An 18,938-nucleotide genomic window follows, 5' to 3' on the forward strand; every position below is an offset into this window, starting at 1 on the left:
TGACCGTGTTCCCTCTACTTCCCGTAAACGTAAATTCTCCTTCCTCATCTCCTTTAATCCCTCCGTTAAATATACTCCACCCCCCTCTTCTACAAATTCCACGAATCTTTCTCCTTCCCTATTTACTTTCTTATCCTTTGATCTTCTTCCCTTCGCCTCCCTTATCTCCCATTCTCGCGTTAAAGTCCCCCCCCACAAGCGTTTCTACCCCCTTTCCCTCTCTTCCATCCATTTCTTTGAAACCTGCAACATTCTCTCCATATCCCCATTTATATATACCCCTACCACTCTCAATCTTTCCCTTTCCAATTTAACCATCCCTACTATCATCCCCTCCACTTCCGTTTCTATCTCCGTCCCTACTATCATCCCCTCCACTTCCGTTTCTATCTCCGTCCCTTTTTTTACTAATTCCAACTTTATTCCCATCAGAATACCTCCCATCGCCCTTCCTTTCTTATTCTTCCTTTCGGCAAATTGTACCCCCCATTTATATCCTTTCGGCAAATTCTTTTTTATCTTTCCCCATTTCTTTTCCTCCACCCACGTCTCTAACAACACTACCACCTCCCATCTTTCTAATCCCTTCCAAAACTCTGTCTTTATTTACCAATCCGGCCACGTTCCAATAACCTACTCTCCATTCCCCTCCCGTCCCTCTTCCCCCCTCCTCTTCCTCTCCCTCCCCCAACTCCACCTCTTCCCCTCTCCCTCTTCCTAGTTTCTTTCCCTCTTCTGTCCCTCCTCCCTTACTTTACCCTCCTTGTTTCTTAATACCTCCTCCCCTTCGTCCCACGCCCACAACTCTCCATCAATGTTAACCTCTCCATAACTCATCCACGTTCTTCTCCCCCTCTCTTTTTCTACCCTTGCTATTTCCTCCAATCTCCATTTCATCCTCCTTTCCCTCCATGTTAAATCCTCCCCTATCTTTTCCTTTCTTCCCTTCAATATCTTTTTCTTATTTATTATTTCCCTCTTCTGCTCTTCATTCTCTAATTTAACCAATAATATGTCTCTCCCTTCTCCTCCCCCCACTCTACTCACTTCCTCCAATTTTGCTTCTACCCCTATCTCCTTTAGTAAACCTTTCACCGCTTCTCTCTTTTTTCCATCTTTAATCTCTAACCCCCTAATTATCACATTCCTTCTCTCTTTTCTCTCTCTCATTTCCCATTCCTTTTCTAACCTCCTCATTCTCTCTTCTACCCCTCCCCCGCCTTCCCTGTTTTTATCTCTCTCTCCTCCTTCCACTCTCTCACCCTCTTTTCTAATTCCTCAATTCTACACATTAATTCCTTTCTTTCTTCCTGCCACCTTTCATCTCTTTCCATTTGTTCCTTTCTCATCATCTCCATTCTTTCCTCTAACACTTTTACCCCCACCCCCCTCTTACCTCCTCATTCCCTCTTTTTTGATCCTGCCACATGTTCTCCATCATCTTTAAATCCTCTATCCCTTTCATACTTCCCTCCTCCTCTCTCCTATCTTTTCCATCTTCTACTTCCCCTATCTCTTCTACCCTAGTCGGCGATCTCGACGTTTTCTTACTCCTATGAAATGGACTCCCCCCTCCTCCTTCTCTTCGTCCGGCCCCTCTCTTTTCCTTTTCAAATACTCATCTATGCTACCCGAGCTCCCTACTACTGCTACTACATCTCTCTCTTTGTTTCCTCTCTAGCGAGTTGCCTACTCCCTGTTCTTTCCCTACTGTCCCGCTCCCTACGCTTCCCCGTCTGTCCACACTCATCCTCTCTATCTACTTACTCTATATGCCTAGCTGTCACTTACTCTCTTCCTACCTTCCCTCTTGTAACTCTTATTCTATGCTTTACCCGTCACTCACCTCTCGCTATCTACTTTTTCTCCTCTCTTCTCTCCCTACCCCTATATCTCTCTTCTCACTCACTTCCCTCGCTTTCCTCTCTCTATCTCACTCACTCTCACCTTGCATTCACTCTTATTTTCTCCTTATGCACCTGATAAAGCTCTCACGAAATAACCACGTGTTCACACAAGTCGCACCGGAAACGAAAGTCCTAGTCATTCTTATATTACAGTATATTAAAATAGATAAGATTAATCAGAACCTCCACAGTCTGTGCATAAATACGGTTTATGTTCGTCACACATTGGCCGTAAGTATGGCGGACACTACAGTCACATCTTCCGATCCTTTGAGGCTTCGCATACATTGTTAAATTCCAGCAATACATTTCGAATACGGCTGTTTCGTAGATTACATGCCATAGCACTACACACATAAACTTAGAAATTTAGCACTAAATAAAAAAATTCTTTAGTATCGCACACTATACTTACCTTTTTTATGTAAAAACGTGAAAATAGAAATACTTCTTTAAAAAAGCTACGTTATCACACTCGGCTACAGCGTAACCTAATTCTAATGGCTGCCAAAAACAAACCGACGTGTTTCTCGGCTTCGCAGTAGCTTGGCGTCATAAAGTAGATTTCAATCTTCCAACAAATGGCGCGGTAAATTATTTACAATAGGTACTTTTCCGAATTTTGATATTTTTTTATAACTTTGTTGGTAAATAACTTTGTTGCGATTCCAATAACGATAAAATCGCAGGAGCCCAAAAAAATAGCTCCTGAAAGCTACATAAAAAAAAAGCGCTTCTGTTTAAAACAGCCCTACCGGCAGAACAATGTGGAAGCAAACAATTGTAGCGACTTCGAACCCAGTCTGGTACAACAGAGAACGCGTGGGCGGGGCTCCGCCCCTCCCCCTGCACCCCTTCACCGTAATTTTTCCTAACCTAACCTAACCTAACCCAAACATTAAAAACCCAAAATTTGAAGTCACTATTTGATTAATGCAAAAACATTGGAAACATACAGCGTGGAAAGTCGCAAACCTGTGTGGTATTATACAAGCGTGGATGTCGTTTACTTTACATAAGGCACTGATATCATGTATCGTATTTATGAAACGTAAACGACGTCCACACTTGTACGGTATCACATAGGTTTGCGACTTTCCACGCTGTTCGTTTCCAATGTTTTTGCATTAACCAAATAGCGACTTTAAAATGTTTAGGTTAAATCAGGAAAAATTACGGGGAGGAGGTGCAGGGAGAGGAGCTCCGCCCCTCCCCCGCTCACGCGTTTCCTACATAACCCTTTGCAAATTTCCATGCTTTAAATTTTAAGAATAATAATATTTATTAAACTTTTTCGTCAACTTTAACTGTTAATATCTCCCTTTGCGGGGCAGAGCGACGCTTTTTTCTGCCAGATTCGTTCATTTTGTGCGGTGAGAAATAAGCTTTTCTTAAGTATTATCAAAACGTTCTAGTGCAAATTAAAAAAGTATGGTATTTATTAAACTATTGTGTTAATAATTTTTTGTGTATAACTCAAAAACTAAGGCCGAGCGGTAACATGTATAAGGAAAAATTGTTCAGAATGATGACCTTGACAACACATTTGAAGGTCATCAAAATCGGTGAGAAATCACTAATGTAAATAATTACCAAATTATTTAAAAAAAAATGGCCAAAAAAATTAGTAAGTTACATATTTTTCAGGCTCCCCCAATTGATTACACAGCCACACAAAAAAAAGTTCGATGTCTGAGAAACTGCACCTACCTACCCCCCTGGTTTTCGATGCGCTGAATTCGAATCCAATGTCCATTTCACTCCATCAGTTTTTCATAACCTCAAAAAATATGAAAATTTAGGATGAGCTTAACTTTGTATGGAGAAATCGTTCAATTCTCGGCTGGAATTTAATGGAAACGTTAACCAGTGATATATATTGATGTGCTGAATCCAAAGCTAACACACGATTAGCTTTGTGATGTCGGGATTCACTTTTAACCACGTAAAAAAAGTGAAAATTGGTTAAATTTGCACTGTAAAATGGAAATATGGCTGATGTGTAAATCGGAATCAAATGCAACATGATAAGGGGGCGTATTTCGATTCGTTAAAAGGTGTAATACGTTCCTAACCTCAAAAAACTCAGAAATTTCCTCAATAATGTCTTTTCATCGTGATTTTGCTGTGTAAACTGGAAAGAAATTGAATACTTCTTGTGTCCATTACATGACAGAAACTGCTTCTGAATCTGCTGCCATGATGGATAGTGCAGGCGATGACAACTGCCTTGAAAGAGGATGTGTAGAATGATTCGCTTTGCGATCCATCATGGTAACGAAGCCAGCGAAGGCGCGCTGCCCTGCAAGGGACGTTAGGTTGTGAGGATAAAGCCGTAGTGTGTCCAACGATGAGTTGACATTATCCTCATCAAAATCGGAAAGCCCTGATACTTAGGCCTGGCGAGATATCAGGGTTATCACCTCTAGGACGGTGGACTCACCTGCGATCGGGACAGGATTCCTAGCTGGTTTTCTATTCTACTATGGATACTAAACATTTAAAAAAACAAAATCGCAATTCTCATTCAAACCACTCAGTCGAAGCTACATCTTCTACACATGATTGTGGTGAAAAGGCCAACCAATTTTGCTACATTTGTGGCAAATTTGAAATTTCTAAAAACCGACGAGCAATCACGGAAAAAATTAAAAACATTTACAAACATTGCTTCGGCTGTAAAGTCAACAATCAAGAAACGAATTGGGTACCGCACTCAATATGCAGCCCTTGTAATGCAATGCTGCGTCGTTGGAAAAGAAATCAGAATCAAAAGAATTTAAGGTTTAAAATACCTATGATATGAAAAAAACTCTACGTCAAGACCTTCTTGCCGTCATATGTATTTCAAGAAGGTATGCAAGATATCTCATAGTACAGGTATGATGTTCTCAATTTCTCTCCAGTTTACACAGCAAAATCACGATGAAAAGACATTATTGAGGAAATTTCTGAGTTTTTTGAGGTTACGAACGTATTACACCTTTTAACGAATCGAAATACGCCCCCTTATCATGTTGCATTTGATTCCGATTTACACATCAACCATATTTCTACACTCACTCAAAAAAAAGCGGTACACCTAAAATTTGTCAAAAAATCACTAAACTTTTAATGACGATAACTACGCGAGTAATAAAGATAGAAAGGTTTCTAAAGAAAGAAATTAAAGCTTCAAATGTCTACTTTAAGAATTGATTTAGTAAAATTTCGCGTAATAATTTTTTTCAAAATGGCGTATGACAAAGCAAGAGCATGGGAAATTGAAAAATATTGGTCCGAGTTTGTGACGATCCATAGCGTGAGGCAAGTATCGCAACTTATGGAAATACTAAACTACTCTGTTTTATCACTAATTTTTTGGACACCAAAATCTTTTTATTGATTGCATGGAATTGAAAATCCTTCTCCAAAATTAAAGTACAGATAGTAACGCGGTGCGCTGCGATCAATTTCATATGAAAAACAAAAAGAGTTAGAAAATTATAATTTTGTTATCGACTTCTGTAGTCGACTCGTGAAAACATTTGCTGCGTATAAAAGTTTTAGACTTTGTACGTATAAAATAAGCATAAGGCGCACTTGGCATTTCAGCAAAGAACAATACTGTGCTTTTAGAATGAGCCTAGGAACTTTAGAAAAAAAGTTTTCCGTGTTTAAGGAAATCCTATTTGTTTTATCAACAAAATTGTACAATTTGTTCCAAAATCCTTCTCCACAATTAAAGTATAGACGATAACAATGTGCAGAATACATAAACTTTAATTCTTGAAAAAGATTTCTAAATCTATAAAAGAAATACATACAAAATTTTGTTAATGACGTGCCTAAATGACTCTACATTATCGACCTCGATCAAGTTTGACGAGCAGTTTAGCATCCTTTTAATGGGATAAAAAGCATGCGATAGTACAAAGTTTTCTTTTCAAAATGCTTTTTTACTCGTCTCGATACGATGATTTTTCGCTGAGATATGAACATTTGAATAAAAAGGCAGTTTTTTAAATGCGCATATCTCAGCAAAAAATCATCGTATCGAAATGAGTAAAAAAGCATTTTGAAGGAAAAACTCTGTACTATCGCATGCTTTTTATCCCATTAAGTTGCAATACTTGCCATGGATCGTCGCAAACTCGGACCAATATTTTTCAATTTCACATGCTCTCGCTTTGTCATACGCCATTTTAAAAAAAATTATTACGCAAAATTTTACTAAATCAATTCTTAAAGTAGACATTTGAAGCTTTAATTTCTTTTTTTAAAAACCTTTCTATCTTTATTACTCGCGTAGTTATCGTCATTGAAAGTTTAGTAATTTTTTGACAAATTTTAGGTGTACCACTTTTTTTTCGACTGAGTGTATTTTACAGTGCAAATTTAACCAATTTTCACTTTTTTTACGTGGTTAAAAGTAAATCCCGACATCACAAAACTAATCGTGTGTTAGATTTGGATTCAGCACATCAATATATATCACTGGTTAACGTTTCCATTAAATTCCAGCCGAGAATTAAACGATTTCTCCATACAAAGTCAAGCTCATCCCGAATTTTCATATTTTTTGAGGTTATGAAAAATTGGGACCTGATGGAGTGAAATGGACCTCGGATTCGGATTCAGCGCATCAAAAACCAGAGGGATAGGTAAGTGTAGTTTCTCGGACATTGAACTTTTTTTTGTGTGGCTGTGTTGTCGGAGTCACAACAAAGCTGTTTACCAAGAAACTTATAAAAAAATATCAAAATTCGGAAAAGTACCTATTGTAAATAATTACCAATAGCGCTATTAGTGGCATAAAACATGCCATAAGTAAGACTTATTTGACTTTAAAGTTGACACATGGGTACATTGTATCATGTGACAACCGAGGGTTAAAACATCAAACGCTGAGTCATCCAAAAACAATGAATAAAAATAAAGAACTCGTTAACAATAGTTTTACCGCGGCGTTGTTGCTTCGAATTCAGTATACATCGTTAACTCACTGTAGTATTAAAGAAATTCACTAGGTTTTATTATCTACTACGATTGTACTAACGCGTGATCGTGACGGAATCCTGTACAAATGTCGAACCCTACTAGAGTAAGTCTCAATCCAATTTCATTACTCGCACTTTTAATCGCATGCTAAATTTAAACTCTGAAAACATTAACGTTACCTTCGCGAGCATGAGTAACGCGGCGATAAACACCATGGAGCAAATTCATGCTACCATTCAATTTTGAACAAGGACTTACCAAGCCAAACTTGCCTTCATCATTATTGATAAAATAACTAAAAAACCTACCAAGGGTAGATACAGAATTAAGCAACATTCCGCTGTGCTTGGAAATTGATGATCCCAAATTTTATCTGCCAAAAGAGATCAACATATTATTAGAAACCTCTATATTCTGTTATGCAGCAAACGTATCAAGTAAACAAGACAAGCACCTGTACTCCAGGAAACGCAACTGGGATGGATAATATCTGGGAGCATAATGTCGAGCAACAAGGCGCATTTTAACAAATCTTACTGCAGCGTTGCCACAACACATTTCACAAACAGCTTGAAATGTTCTAGCGGACTGAAAAAGTGGAAATATGTGCGCCATTATCCCAAGAAAAAATACAATATAAAAAACATTTTATCGATACACACGCCTGAGACAATACGGGCCGTTTCATTGTACAATTGTCTTTAAAGAACAATGTAAAGGATCTAGGTGAATCCTACGGCATAGTTGAAAGGTGTTTCAAATCCTTGGAATAAGCTTAAAAAAATGCCTTATTTAAGGCAGCAATATTTTACGCATCACGATTTTATGAAGAAATATCTCCAGTTAGGTTACATGGAGAAAGTTTCAAAGAAAAGATTCGTTAAAGGTGCCTACTACATCCCACACAACGCGGTGGTCAAAAAAGACAGCACTACCACCAAAACAAGAGTAGTATTTGATGCCTCATGCAAGACTGTCTCGGAAATACCCCTGAACGATTGTTTTTTAACAGGACCAACGATACAAGATGATTTGTTCGACATCATTTTACGCATAAGCGTATATCATTTTACGCATAGTCCTCAATATGCCATGTCAGCAGATATTGCCAAGATGTATCGGCAAGTTAAAATTGCAAGAAAAAATCGTCATTTATAACGCATTTTGTGGAGATAGAACACGCATGAACCTATACGCATCTACCACTTAACACAATCACGTATGATATGTCCAGCTCTCCATTCTTGGCAATTCGGTGCCTGCAGGAAATAACAAGGCAAAATAAAGAACATCCCAAGGCAAGTCATAAAATCTTAAAAAACTTTTACGTGGATGATCTATTGACGGAAGCAGACACTACAAAGGCCCTTCAGCAATTAAAATGTGAAATTATTATAGCATTCTCTCTAATGTCAATTTCACTCTTAGAAAGTAGAAATCTTAGGTGTAATATGGAACACAACAACCGATACTTTTCACTATGGCTTAAAACTAGAAAATGTCAAAGAAAAACTATCAAGCGAACAATATTAACCAAAATCGCACAAGTGATTCTCTCGGATAGTTAGGACCCATAACAGTCAAGGTAAATATAATAATGCAACGCCTGTTGCAGAAACGCAAAAACTAGAGCAAAAGATCATCAGAGAAGTACGCAAGACGTGGACACAATGAAAATCGCAATTGTCACAGATCCAGCTCATCACCAAGAAGAGTAATGTGCGATAATCCAACAAAGATGCAGATACATGGCTTCTGCAAAGCTTCGGAAAGCACATACGGTGCCTGCTTATATATACGCAGGGTCAATATCTAAGAAGACAACATAGTAAGATTGTTATGTGCCAACGGATAGCTTCGTTAAAACGAGTATCGTTACCAAGGTTAGAGCTGTATGGAGCTGTCCTATTGACAAATCTGATAAAAAAAGTGGTTCAAGCTTTAGATATCGCAAAACAAAACGTTTATTACTGGAGCAACTCTACAATTACTTTGGCGTAAATAAAAAATAAGTGAAATACATTTGTAGCTAATAGAATGATAAAAATCTAGCAAATCATCAACGGGACATCTTGATATCACGTAAGGTCAGAAGACAATCCAGCGAACTCACTATCAAAAAAAGTTAACCCAAACAAGCTGGAAAAAACGGACCTTTGGTAAACTGGACCAAAATTTCTTAGGCACAACGTATCGCTGCAACCATACAAAAGCCAAGGCATAAAAAACTTATACCAAAAGCTCGCGTTACTATGTAGTTCAATCGTTCATGCTACGACCACTGCATTCGATGCAACAATCGTTAAAAGATTTTCATCTTTTACGAAATTAAAATAAGTCATAGCCTATTGTTTAAGATTTTAAAACAATTTGTCAAAACAAGCTAAACATACAAATGGATGGACCATTAACACTTCAAGAAATAAAGCAAGCTATAACAACAATCATTAAAATCTGCCAGACAAACAAGTTCGGTCAAGAATTACAAAGCATTAAGAATAACCTTCAATTAAATTCGAAAAATAAGCTTCTAATCCTGCATTCTTTTATCAATAATGACGGCATCGTTCATGTTGGAGAAAGGTTACATCACGCACTATTAGAACATTTGTAAAAACATCCTATCGTATTATCAAAACATCACTTAATAAAATTAAAAAGATGTACATTATAAAAACCAGCATGTTGGCACGCAACCCGTTCTAGCCATGTTGCGCGAAGATTATTGGCTGATAACAGGCAAAAGCTTAGTTCAAGTTTTAAAAAATCGCATTGTGTGCTTTCGTACAAAACCGATTAGCTCGAGTCAATTGATAGATAGTCTGCCAACAGTTTGGACAACGCAAGCTAGAATATTTCTTAATAAGAGCTTAGATTACGCTAGTCCGTTCAGTATAAAAATATCACGTAATAAACTGACAAGGCTTATTTCATTTGTTTAGCAACAAAAGCTGTTCCTTTCAAGCTAGTGACGAGTTTAAGTACAGCCTCATTTCTTAACGCCTTAAAGAGATTTATTGCTCGGAGAGGAAAATGTGCTGGGTTATACTTAGATAACTCTATTATGTCCACAGGTGCGAATAATTAATTCACGGATATAATATAAAATAATACAAATAGTACGCATTCAATAACTCGCTAATATGTATAAAAAATATATAATGTAAATAATAAATATGCTCAAGTAGAAAAATTTTAATGAAATTTCGATAAACTTGACATTCCAAAAAATATATAATAAAATATATATTTTTTATGTGTACGTGTGCGTGAGTGTGTGTTGTGTATTAATTTAAAATCAGAAATATATATATTTAATATCATCTGTACAGGCTAACATTAGATGTTTGTGTGCATAATTATTATAATTTTACAATCACCAGCATATACATGGATCGACAAATTTATCAGTCTTAAAACAATTTTTTGGTTGAAATATGTAATATTATATTAAATTGATTAGCAATTTAATATCTTTTGATACTAACAAGCATTTGTAAGATATTTTTCTTAATTAAATCTTAGAACAAATTGTAAAGAAATTATTGCAAAAAATATCTCAACAGTTTAAAAAAATTTATTCCTTCGATTGCTTTAGTTCTTCAAAGATGAATTTACCACAGTAATAGATATTTATTGTCTAAACAATCATGTTCGGTAAAAAATTTCTGCATTAAAAATATAAAATTATGTAAAAATAAATTGCAAAACCCCCAAAAATATAAAAAAAAACTGTAAAACGAAAATAATTTTACAGTTCCAGCGCTATAAATTTAGCAGGACCCGATTACGGTTTATGATTTTGGTCCGGCTAAAAACCGGTCATAAATCGGTCATTGGTTTCGGTTCGGTCCGAATCCCTGGTTTTAACAAATGTCAGTTTAAAAAAAAAATCTATTGTTAGGATTTTTGTCTATAAGCCATAACATTTAATTTTTTTACGTTCAGCTTATCTTTCTTACGTTAAAAACTCAACTTTGAGGATTCATAGCTTAAGTTCGGCACGGTAAATTGTTTTAAAATTTCAACCAGTTATGCGAAACAGCTTGATATACCTGAACAACAATTTCTTTCAAAATCTACTGAAAATAGATTTTGGCACATAATATCTTAATTAGATCATTATACAAAAAGAATAAGTTAAGTAATGGTACAGGAGTAGGATAATAAGAAAAATGTATAATCTATAATAATTGAGTTTCCTAGTTAAAGTGCAAAGATTTTGCAATTTAAATATGCTATTTCCGATGCTTTCCCGGTGCAACACCGATATATATTCATTTTAACATTAAATATATTTTTATTTTATTCTGTATTTTATTTTCTGTATTTCATTTGATGTTTATAATCTAGTTAAATGCTCTCGTCTAATTTTTCCTACGTACAAAATATCCCATTTTTTCTTATTTAATTGATTTTTTCTGTATCTTCTATTTTCCCTCTTTTTCTCTTTCTTTTTCTTTCTTTCTCCCTGTCCACACAAAATTGTGAATAAATTATGGATCTAGTAAAACCTACACTTCCATGTTCCAAATAGATAATTGCGGATAGTTTCAAAATCTGTGAAAACATTTTAAGAGAGAAAGACATTTTATCTGCCAGTCCAAATGATGCAGTTATTTCACAAGAAGCAAAATTTCTTGGTAAAAATATGGCGGAAGTTCTCGAGGAACTTTTAGATAATTATACGAAGAAAGCGTGGAATGTTTCTTGCCGGATGAAATTATCGCGGAAGAAGCGAAGAAAGAAGCTTTGGACAAAAACCAACAAATGAGTATTTCATCTGATATTGATAGCGATGATTTGGACGACTATGATTATGAACCGGAACAAAAAACAAGTGCATCAACAATTTCTTTAGACATAAAAATTAAAATGGTGCAGATGACCAAAAAAATCCGCGATGGAGTCTATCGACACTCCAACAGAGAAGAAGTACAAGACTTCATTAAAGTTTGCATCAAATTTAATTAAAGAAAAGAAAGTATTTTTAAACGTAAATCAAGTGTGTTTTCCTGCAGAGTTGGGTAAAAAAATTGTATATGTAATAATATTCCCTTTATTTCTTGTGTACATTGTACAAAAGTTTTATGTTTTAAATGCTTTTATAACGATTATCACCCTAAAAATTATAAAGTGTAATTACCTTTAAGACATTTTTTTTTCTTTTATTTATTTCTTTGGTTTTTCATTTTATCCATTTAACTTGTTTATTTATTAGTTCGTATGTTTTTTATCACTTTATCTTTTTGCTTATATAATTTTTTACTTTCTTATTAATAAAAAAAATTTTTTTTTTTTAAAGGTAAAAAAAGCTTCGACACCAGCCGTGAACCGCGATTCTACGGAACAGTAGCTCGACGCTCTACTCCCTGAGCCACATAGACTTTGCGATATCGACGGTTAGAACGTTAAATAACGAAAAGTATCTATCTTTAATTGCTTATAATTCATCTTCTAAGGCTCATTCAGAGAAATGGCTTTACATGTATTCATTGAATAGTATTTTCTATTATTACTGCAAGTTTTATCCAATTTGGTGAAGAGTAGCGCGTAGTGTCCCCTTGCAACTTAAATAATGACTTTGGGTTTAAATTATACAATAAAAGTATTTTAATTTTTTTCTCTACACGTACTCAATGAGTGAAGATATTGTGACGCAAAGTCAAAAATATAATTTTTCACATTAAGATACGTCGTTGTCGTTAATCTTGTGAACACGTAAGGGGAAAAAGACAAAACAAGGAAATGTACGGTTCAATTTCAACACAAGCAGCACCAGTTTCCTATAATAAAGTAGTATTACAATAGATATATTGCGATGCGAGCACTACTAGTGCTTTCACTATCACTGTATCGATAGAAAGCGAGAGAGAAAGCAAATAATAAAATAGTAGGTTTATTCATATTGCGTGTACTTTTTGCACCCAACGGCCCGTACTCAGAATGCGCTTCTAGAGACACTTTTTTGTCATTTTAACACAAGAACTAAAAATGTGCTAATTTTCGACCAAAGCATAACATCTAATAATAAAAATTAAATAACTTTTTAGCTAAAAGAAAATTGTGTCTAAATTTTACAAAAATATTCAAACGTAATAGCATATTCAATAACATTTTTAGTAATACTTTAAAATGACATATTCTTAATAATTGCTGAGATATTATTTTCTACAATAATTTCTTTAGTTTTTTAAAGAAAAAAATCTTATCAATACTTTTAAGCATCAAATCTATTAAGGGGTTACATACATCCAAAAATTTTGAAAAATGCATTTTTCGTTTTTTGCATATTTGTAAAGTATAAGGTCTTGAGAATATCCCCTGCAAGTTTCAAAGTGATTCCTTGAAAATTGTCGGAGATATAGCGACAAATGTCCAAGCGCGTTCGACGACGCTGGGGCGCGATGGGCGCCTTCTAATCCTTTGCAGCAGATAGCTTACGCAAGAATATTACGGCAAGCTAGAATAGAAGTTTTTGATGCCGCTGCATCTGGGTAGAGTTCACTGTATGGCCTTAAAGTGGATGACTCCATGTAAGTTTAAAAAAAAATTATCTACGTTTTAACCAAATGTCAAACTTTAAACGTGTTTTTTCTCGAAACTATGTTTTCAAAACGCGTGCCAAAAATATCTCGAAAACGGCTGGACCGATTTACTTGAAATTTTGAGGGCTTAATTTACACAAAAAAGCGTCTTTACCGTGACGTTTTTTAGAGCCCTTACTTTTTTTAATTGAAAAGACCACCGATTGTTATCCTAAAAAATCGCTTTTTTTCTTTAAACGGCCGTCATTTTACCAAAAATCGATTTTTTTTAAATCAGCCACAATAAAGACTGGATAATATCATTCAGTTTAAGAAAATTCTAGGCTGGTCTGTTTCAGATAAGTCCTGTATGAGCTGCAATTGACACCGCGGAGCACCTTTTTTCAACAAGGTTTTGCGACGAAGACAATATCTCCGTCATTTTTAAATATTTTTAATTCAAATTTATTCTGAAACATGTTCTAAGAATGTATTTTAAAGTAAAGAAAACTAGAATTAATTACATACATTACGTTTCAAAAAAAAATCAAGAAAAAGGCCTATTTTTTACGTCTCTGGGTGTATGTAACCCCTTAAATTGTTTGTTAATTTAATTGCAAGCTTACATCATGATTGTGAATAATTTGTTGTATAAGTACTTTATTCAAGATAATTTATGAAAAATTTTATTACGATTTTAAGTTTATTCCGTAAATAAATAAATTTGTATAAAACAATTAATCTCTACATAACAGTAAACCCTTACATAAACTCTCTATTTAAAATTCTTCTTATAGAAGTACTTATGAAAATGTTATATTACTTTTAAGTGCGATAAACTAATCTGCAATTCTTTCAAAAAAGATAGGTAATTTGTGATGAGTATTAAGGAACATTATTTAAGAGGACATATAAGAAGCCACAAAAAAAACTTCATAAATTGTTTTAAACTCAAGAAACTAAAAAAATAAAACTTCTTACATGATAAAATACATCTTTTGTAGTTCTCACACAAATTTTATTACAATGATTTTATTAAAAAATCTCTCTCTCCCCTCCATCGTCGTGTAGTTAGCCACGCGATTTGGGTCATGTTTGTAATGTTTTTATAGATTTACGTAGAAAATTAAGATTCTCTAGAACGCAATTTATGAAAAACTAAATCTATAAAAAAAACTACAAACATAGTGCAAATTGCGTTGTTTGAAATAAAAGTGACGTAGGTACATACGTGGACAGGAATGCCTAACCATATAAAGTTAGCTGCGTTCCAAAATTTTTATAGTGCTTGTAACGTATTCTATATAGAAATCAGAACACAGCTAACTTTATATGGCCAGACATTCCTATCCGCGTGCGTACAATCTGTAAAGTTGTTATTATATTATATTAAATTGTTTTCGCTTTTAAAAAATTGGATACGACAATTTACTCTTCTTTAATCCATTTAGGACCAAATGTACACTATTTTTTCTCCACGTTCAACGCTCAAACTTTTTACATAGACGTCGTAGAAAAGAAAACTCAGCATAACGTTTTCTGACACAGTCTGAAACTTCCTCTTTCGAATGCCGGCGTCAGAAATGACGTACAAAACGAGTAAAAAAAGTTATGGCCCGTTTTTCCAAAAGAGCAACATTTTTCGATATTTTTTTCTAAAAATTCCATATTTTGGATGCAAAAATGTTTCGCAAAATTATTGCAATAAGGATAAATCATGGAATAGATATCTGCTCTTTTAAATCCTATTGCAATTTGTCAAAAATTCAACATGGCAAATTTAATATGGTCAAAAGGTGGAAAAACCGTATATAACCGAAATATTTTCGATCTTCTTGCTTTTTTCTCATAATATCTCTTCAAAATACTTTAAAAATACATAAGCTTATTATTTTATGTAAGTCGAGGTTATAATAATACATAATCAATACAAATAATGGTGGTTTCTTTCAAGAAATGCGAGAAAAACACGATTCATCGCCAAATAATGGAGAAAAGCCATAAGCAAGTGTTCATATCTGGTATTTCATCATGCTCACATCTACGCATACATCTATGTATCAAATATATATATATATAGATAATTATCTTATTTTTACATTCTTCAGCCGTCAAAATATGTTGCCGTTGCTCGACTCTCACCGCAAGGAGGTAAATGTGAATTAAAGTCTTTCTTTGTTTTTTTATTTTTTTGTTATTTTGAAGGGGGTATTTTTTCAAATTTTAATTTTTTATATTTATTTTTTTTTAAAGAATTTTTATTTAATTCCAACATATTATAGAATATAAGCGTTCCTTCATAAATCATGAAATTTCCCGAAACAAGGCTTAAAAAAAGACAAACTAAAAAAACAAAAAAGAACTCCCTAATTCATAGTTACCCCCTCGCGGTGAGGGTCAAGTAACGGCAACATATTTTGACGGCTAAAGAATATAAAAATAAAAAGATAATCATCTATATATATAATTTATTTGATGTACATAGGTGTATGAATAGATGTGAGAATGATAAAATAGCAGATATAAACACTTACTTATGTTTTTTTTCCATTATTTGGCGATAAATGTTTTTCTCGTATTTCTAGAAAAAGAACCGCCATTATTTGGATTGATTATGTATTATTATAATCTCAACTCACTAAAATAACAAACTTGTGTATTTTTAAAGTATTTTGAAAAGATATTACAAGAAAAAGGCGAGAAAATCTGAAATATTTTGGTTATATACGGTTTTTCCATCTTTTGATCGTCATATTAAATCCGCTATGTTAAATTTTTTTTAAATCGCAATAGGATTTGGAAGAGCAGATATCTATTACATGATTTATTTTTTAAAAATTATTTTACTATCTAGTACTAGCGCCGTCGCGTCAGATGGCAACATCTATCAGGCTAAACTAACCCAGATCGTGGAGCGCCGTGTGAGCGCTGCTCGCGCATGCCCGATGGGCACCGCAGGCGACGGCGCTGCTTTACGTTCGTTTCCGGCCTCTCTGTTTTAATGGCTACCGTGCAAATCGTACGTGTGAGATAGTGCGCAGAAAGTATTCGAGCAGTTCTTCTCATCTCGTGGACATTCCGAACTCTCTCGATTGTACTCAGTGACCAGGATTAACTCATTAGTCAGACGCATCCAAGGACATCTCCAGTACATCACCATCGTCCACTCAGACTCACCACGTGAAGCACAAGCCGGCGTCACGCGGCATACACGGCTCAAGGGCATCAACATCACCAGGCCAGTACTCGGTTAATAGAATTGACCCGTGCGAATGATAACGGACTACACATCAGTAAAAGACATTTGTAATCTCATCTAAACGTATCACGTGTGTATACTTTATTGAACTCTACCTGTGATAATATCAAGTATCTCAAACTCGCTCTAAGCACTGTGTGTGATAATATAATATTAAAAGCGATTTGAATTTTACTTGTGAGCATTAGTACCACGACGTCCTCTCACCCTGCTTCTATTCGTAAGGTCCCAGCAAACTCATTGCGCAAGTTGCGAACATATCCCCATTGCAATAAGCTTGCAAAATATTTTCGCATTCAAAATGTGGAATTTTTTGAAAAAAAATGTCGAAAATGTTGCTCTTTTTGGAAAAATGGGCCATAACTTTTTTTACTCGCTTTGTACATCAATTCTGACGCCAGCATTCAAAAGAGAAGTCGGACTATCGAAAACGTAGTGCTGAGTTTTTTTCTACGTCTATGTAAAAAATTTGAGCGTTGAACGTGGAGAAAAAATAGTGGACATTTGGTCCTAAATGGGTTAAGATGCCATTTAGTTTTTGTATTTCAGTTAAACAGAAAAGGAGAAATCGTTGTCACCGCGGAATTATGCACGGCTGACTACACGATGATAAAGAAAAAAGGAATTTTCCAACAAAATCGTTATAATAAAATTTGTATGAGAACTATAAAACGTGTACTTTATTATGCAAAAAGTCCCATTTTTAGTTTACTCCTTAGTTCTAAAAAAATTCATGAGAAATGCCTTCTTTTTTATAGCTACAAACGTATATGCCACCTTAAACCAGATAAAACCAGGTAAAAATTTACAAAGGATATGTTCTGCCCAAACTCAGCTCGCGAGCCAAACGCGCTTCCACCTCTCTGTCCTCAAGAAAGTGAGACGGAGTAGACAGAAAAAAATAGATATTAAAGCGCCTATCCTTTTGTGGCTAAAACATCTGTTATTTAACTTCTTGCAGTATTGCATGTGTAGCCAAAAGTTTTATACCCTAGTTAAAACATTTTTACATTTTTTTACGAAAAAAGCAAAAACAATTTATTATAATATAATTACAACTTCATAGATTGTAAACACGCGGACAGAAATACCTGGTCATATAAAGTTAGCTACGTTCCGATTTCTATATAGAATAAATTACATGCACTATAAAAATTTTGGAACGCAGCTAACTTTATATGGCCAGGCATTCCTGTCCGCGCGTGTACCTACGTCATTTTTATGTCAAACAACGCAATTTGGTCCATATTTGTAATTTTTTTTTCATAGATGTAGTTTTTCATAACTTAGAGTTGTAGAGAGTCCTAATTTTCTACGTAAATTTTTTAAAAAATTACAAACATGATCCAAATCGCGTTGTTTGGCATAAAAATTAAATAGATAAATAGATAAAATCTAAAAAGTTTTGTAACGAGCTCATATATTCACGAGTTCATATATTTTAGCATGTAAATGTTTACAAAGCCGTTACCCTCCTACGGTAGAAATGCTACCTCGTGTGATCCACTTTCCGTTTTCTTTACTGCCTTCTGGCGCGTATAAACCTGCCACCAATCGTTAAGAAATCAGATTTTCTTCGACCGGCGTAGTAAGTAAACAGATCTTTCCTTTTGGCAAAAAGAAAACGCACGCACACACACAAACTTGTTTAATATATAATAAAAATTGTAATTTGTTCTACAAAACATAACTATTAGCGGCTCAACCTCACGCAACAGTATTAATGTATCACGGCCTCTATGTATGTATCTTTCGATACATGCCATATCAACATCACTGCGTGTTTGTACGTGCGTGCGTTATTTGTATTCAAATACAAAAAAATATAAACAATAATTTAGTAGAAAAAATAAAGTTAAATTTGAAAGTAAAATTTCCTACTAAATATACTAATAAAATACTAATAAAATTCCATGTCTTTTAGAAATAAGAGTTAAATTTTCTAAAAATTCCGGATTTTTCTAATTTTCCTAAGTATTCATCTTAAAAATGTAATAAAATTTTAACAAAATTAGTATTATTTAACAAAAGAGTAAAAAAATGTTATTAAAATTGTAATAAAATTTTAATTAATTTGCAACAAAAAATCGTGGTAATTATTTGATTTAAAGGACACCGCGCCGATAATCTTGACATATGTTATCAAGGACATAACCCTGAGTAACTTTTCCTTTTAACTTAATCGGTAGTCATTGTTCGTTAAAAAGTTATTAACAAAAAAAAATTGAAAAATATTTATATAGAACACACACGCGCTCGCACACA

General features: G+C 34.4%; 1 protein-coding gene and 1 long non-coding RNA gene across 8 annotated transcripts in view; one reads left to right on the top strand and one right to left on the bottom strand.

Annotated features, from left to right (window-relative positions):
* The window catches only part of LOC105833494 (DNA helicase MCM8), a 209,574-nt gene that overhangs the window by 142,705 nt on the left and 47,931 nt on the right, over nt 1-18,938 (bottom strand). The gene's annotated exons all lie outside the window — the stretch shown is intronic.
* Nucleotides 6,140-17,306, top strand: LOC118645877. The gene is made up of 2 exons (XR_004963518.1): nt 6,140-16,743; nt 17,223-17,306. It is a non-coding gene; the product is annotated as an uncharacterized LOC118645877 (long non-coding RNA).

The sequence above is a fragment of the Monomorium pharaonis genome, chromosome 5 (assembly GCF_013373865.1).
Source record: "Monomorium pharaonis isolate MP-MQ-018 chromosome 5, ASM1337386v2, whole genome shotgun sequence".
Taxonomy (NCBI): domain Eukaryota; kingdom Metazoa; phylum Arthropoda; class Insecta; order Hymenoptera; family Formicidae; genus Monomorium; species Monomorium pharaonis.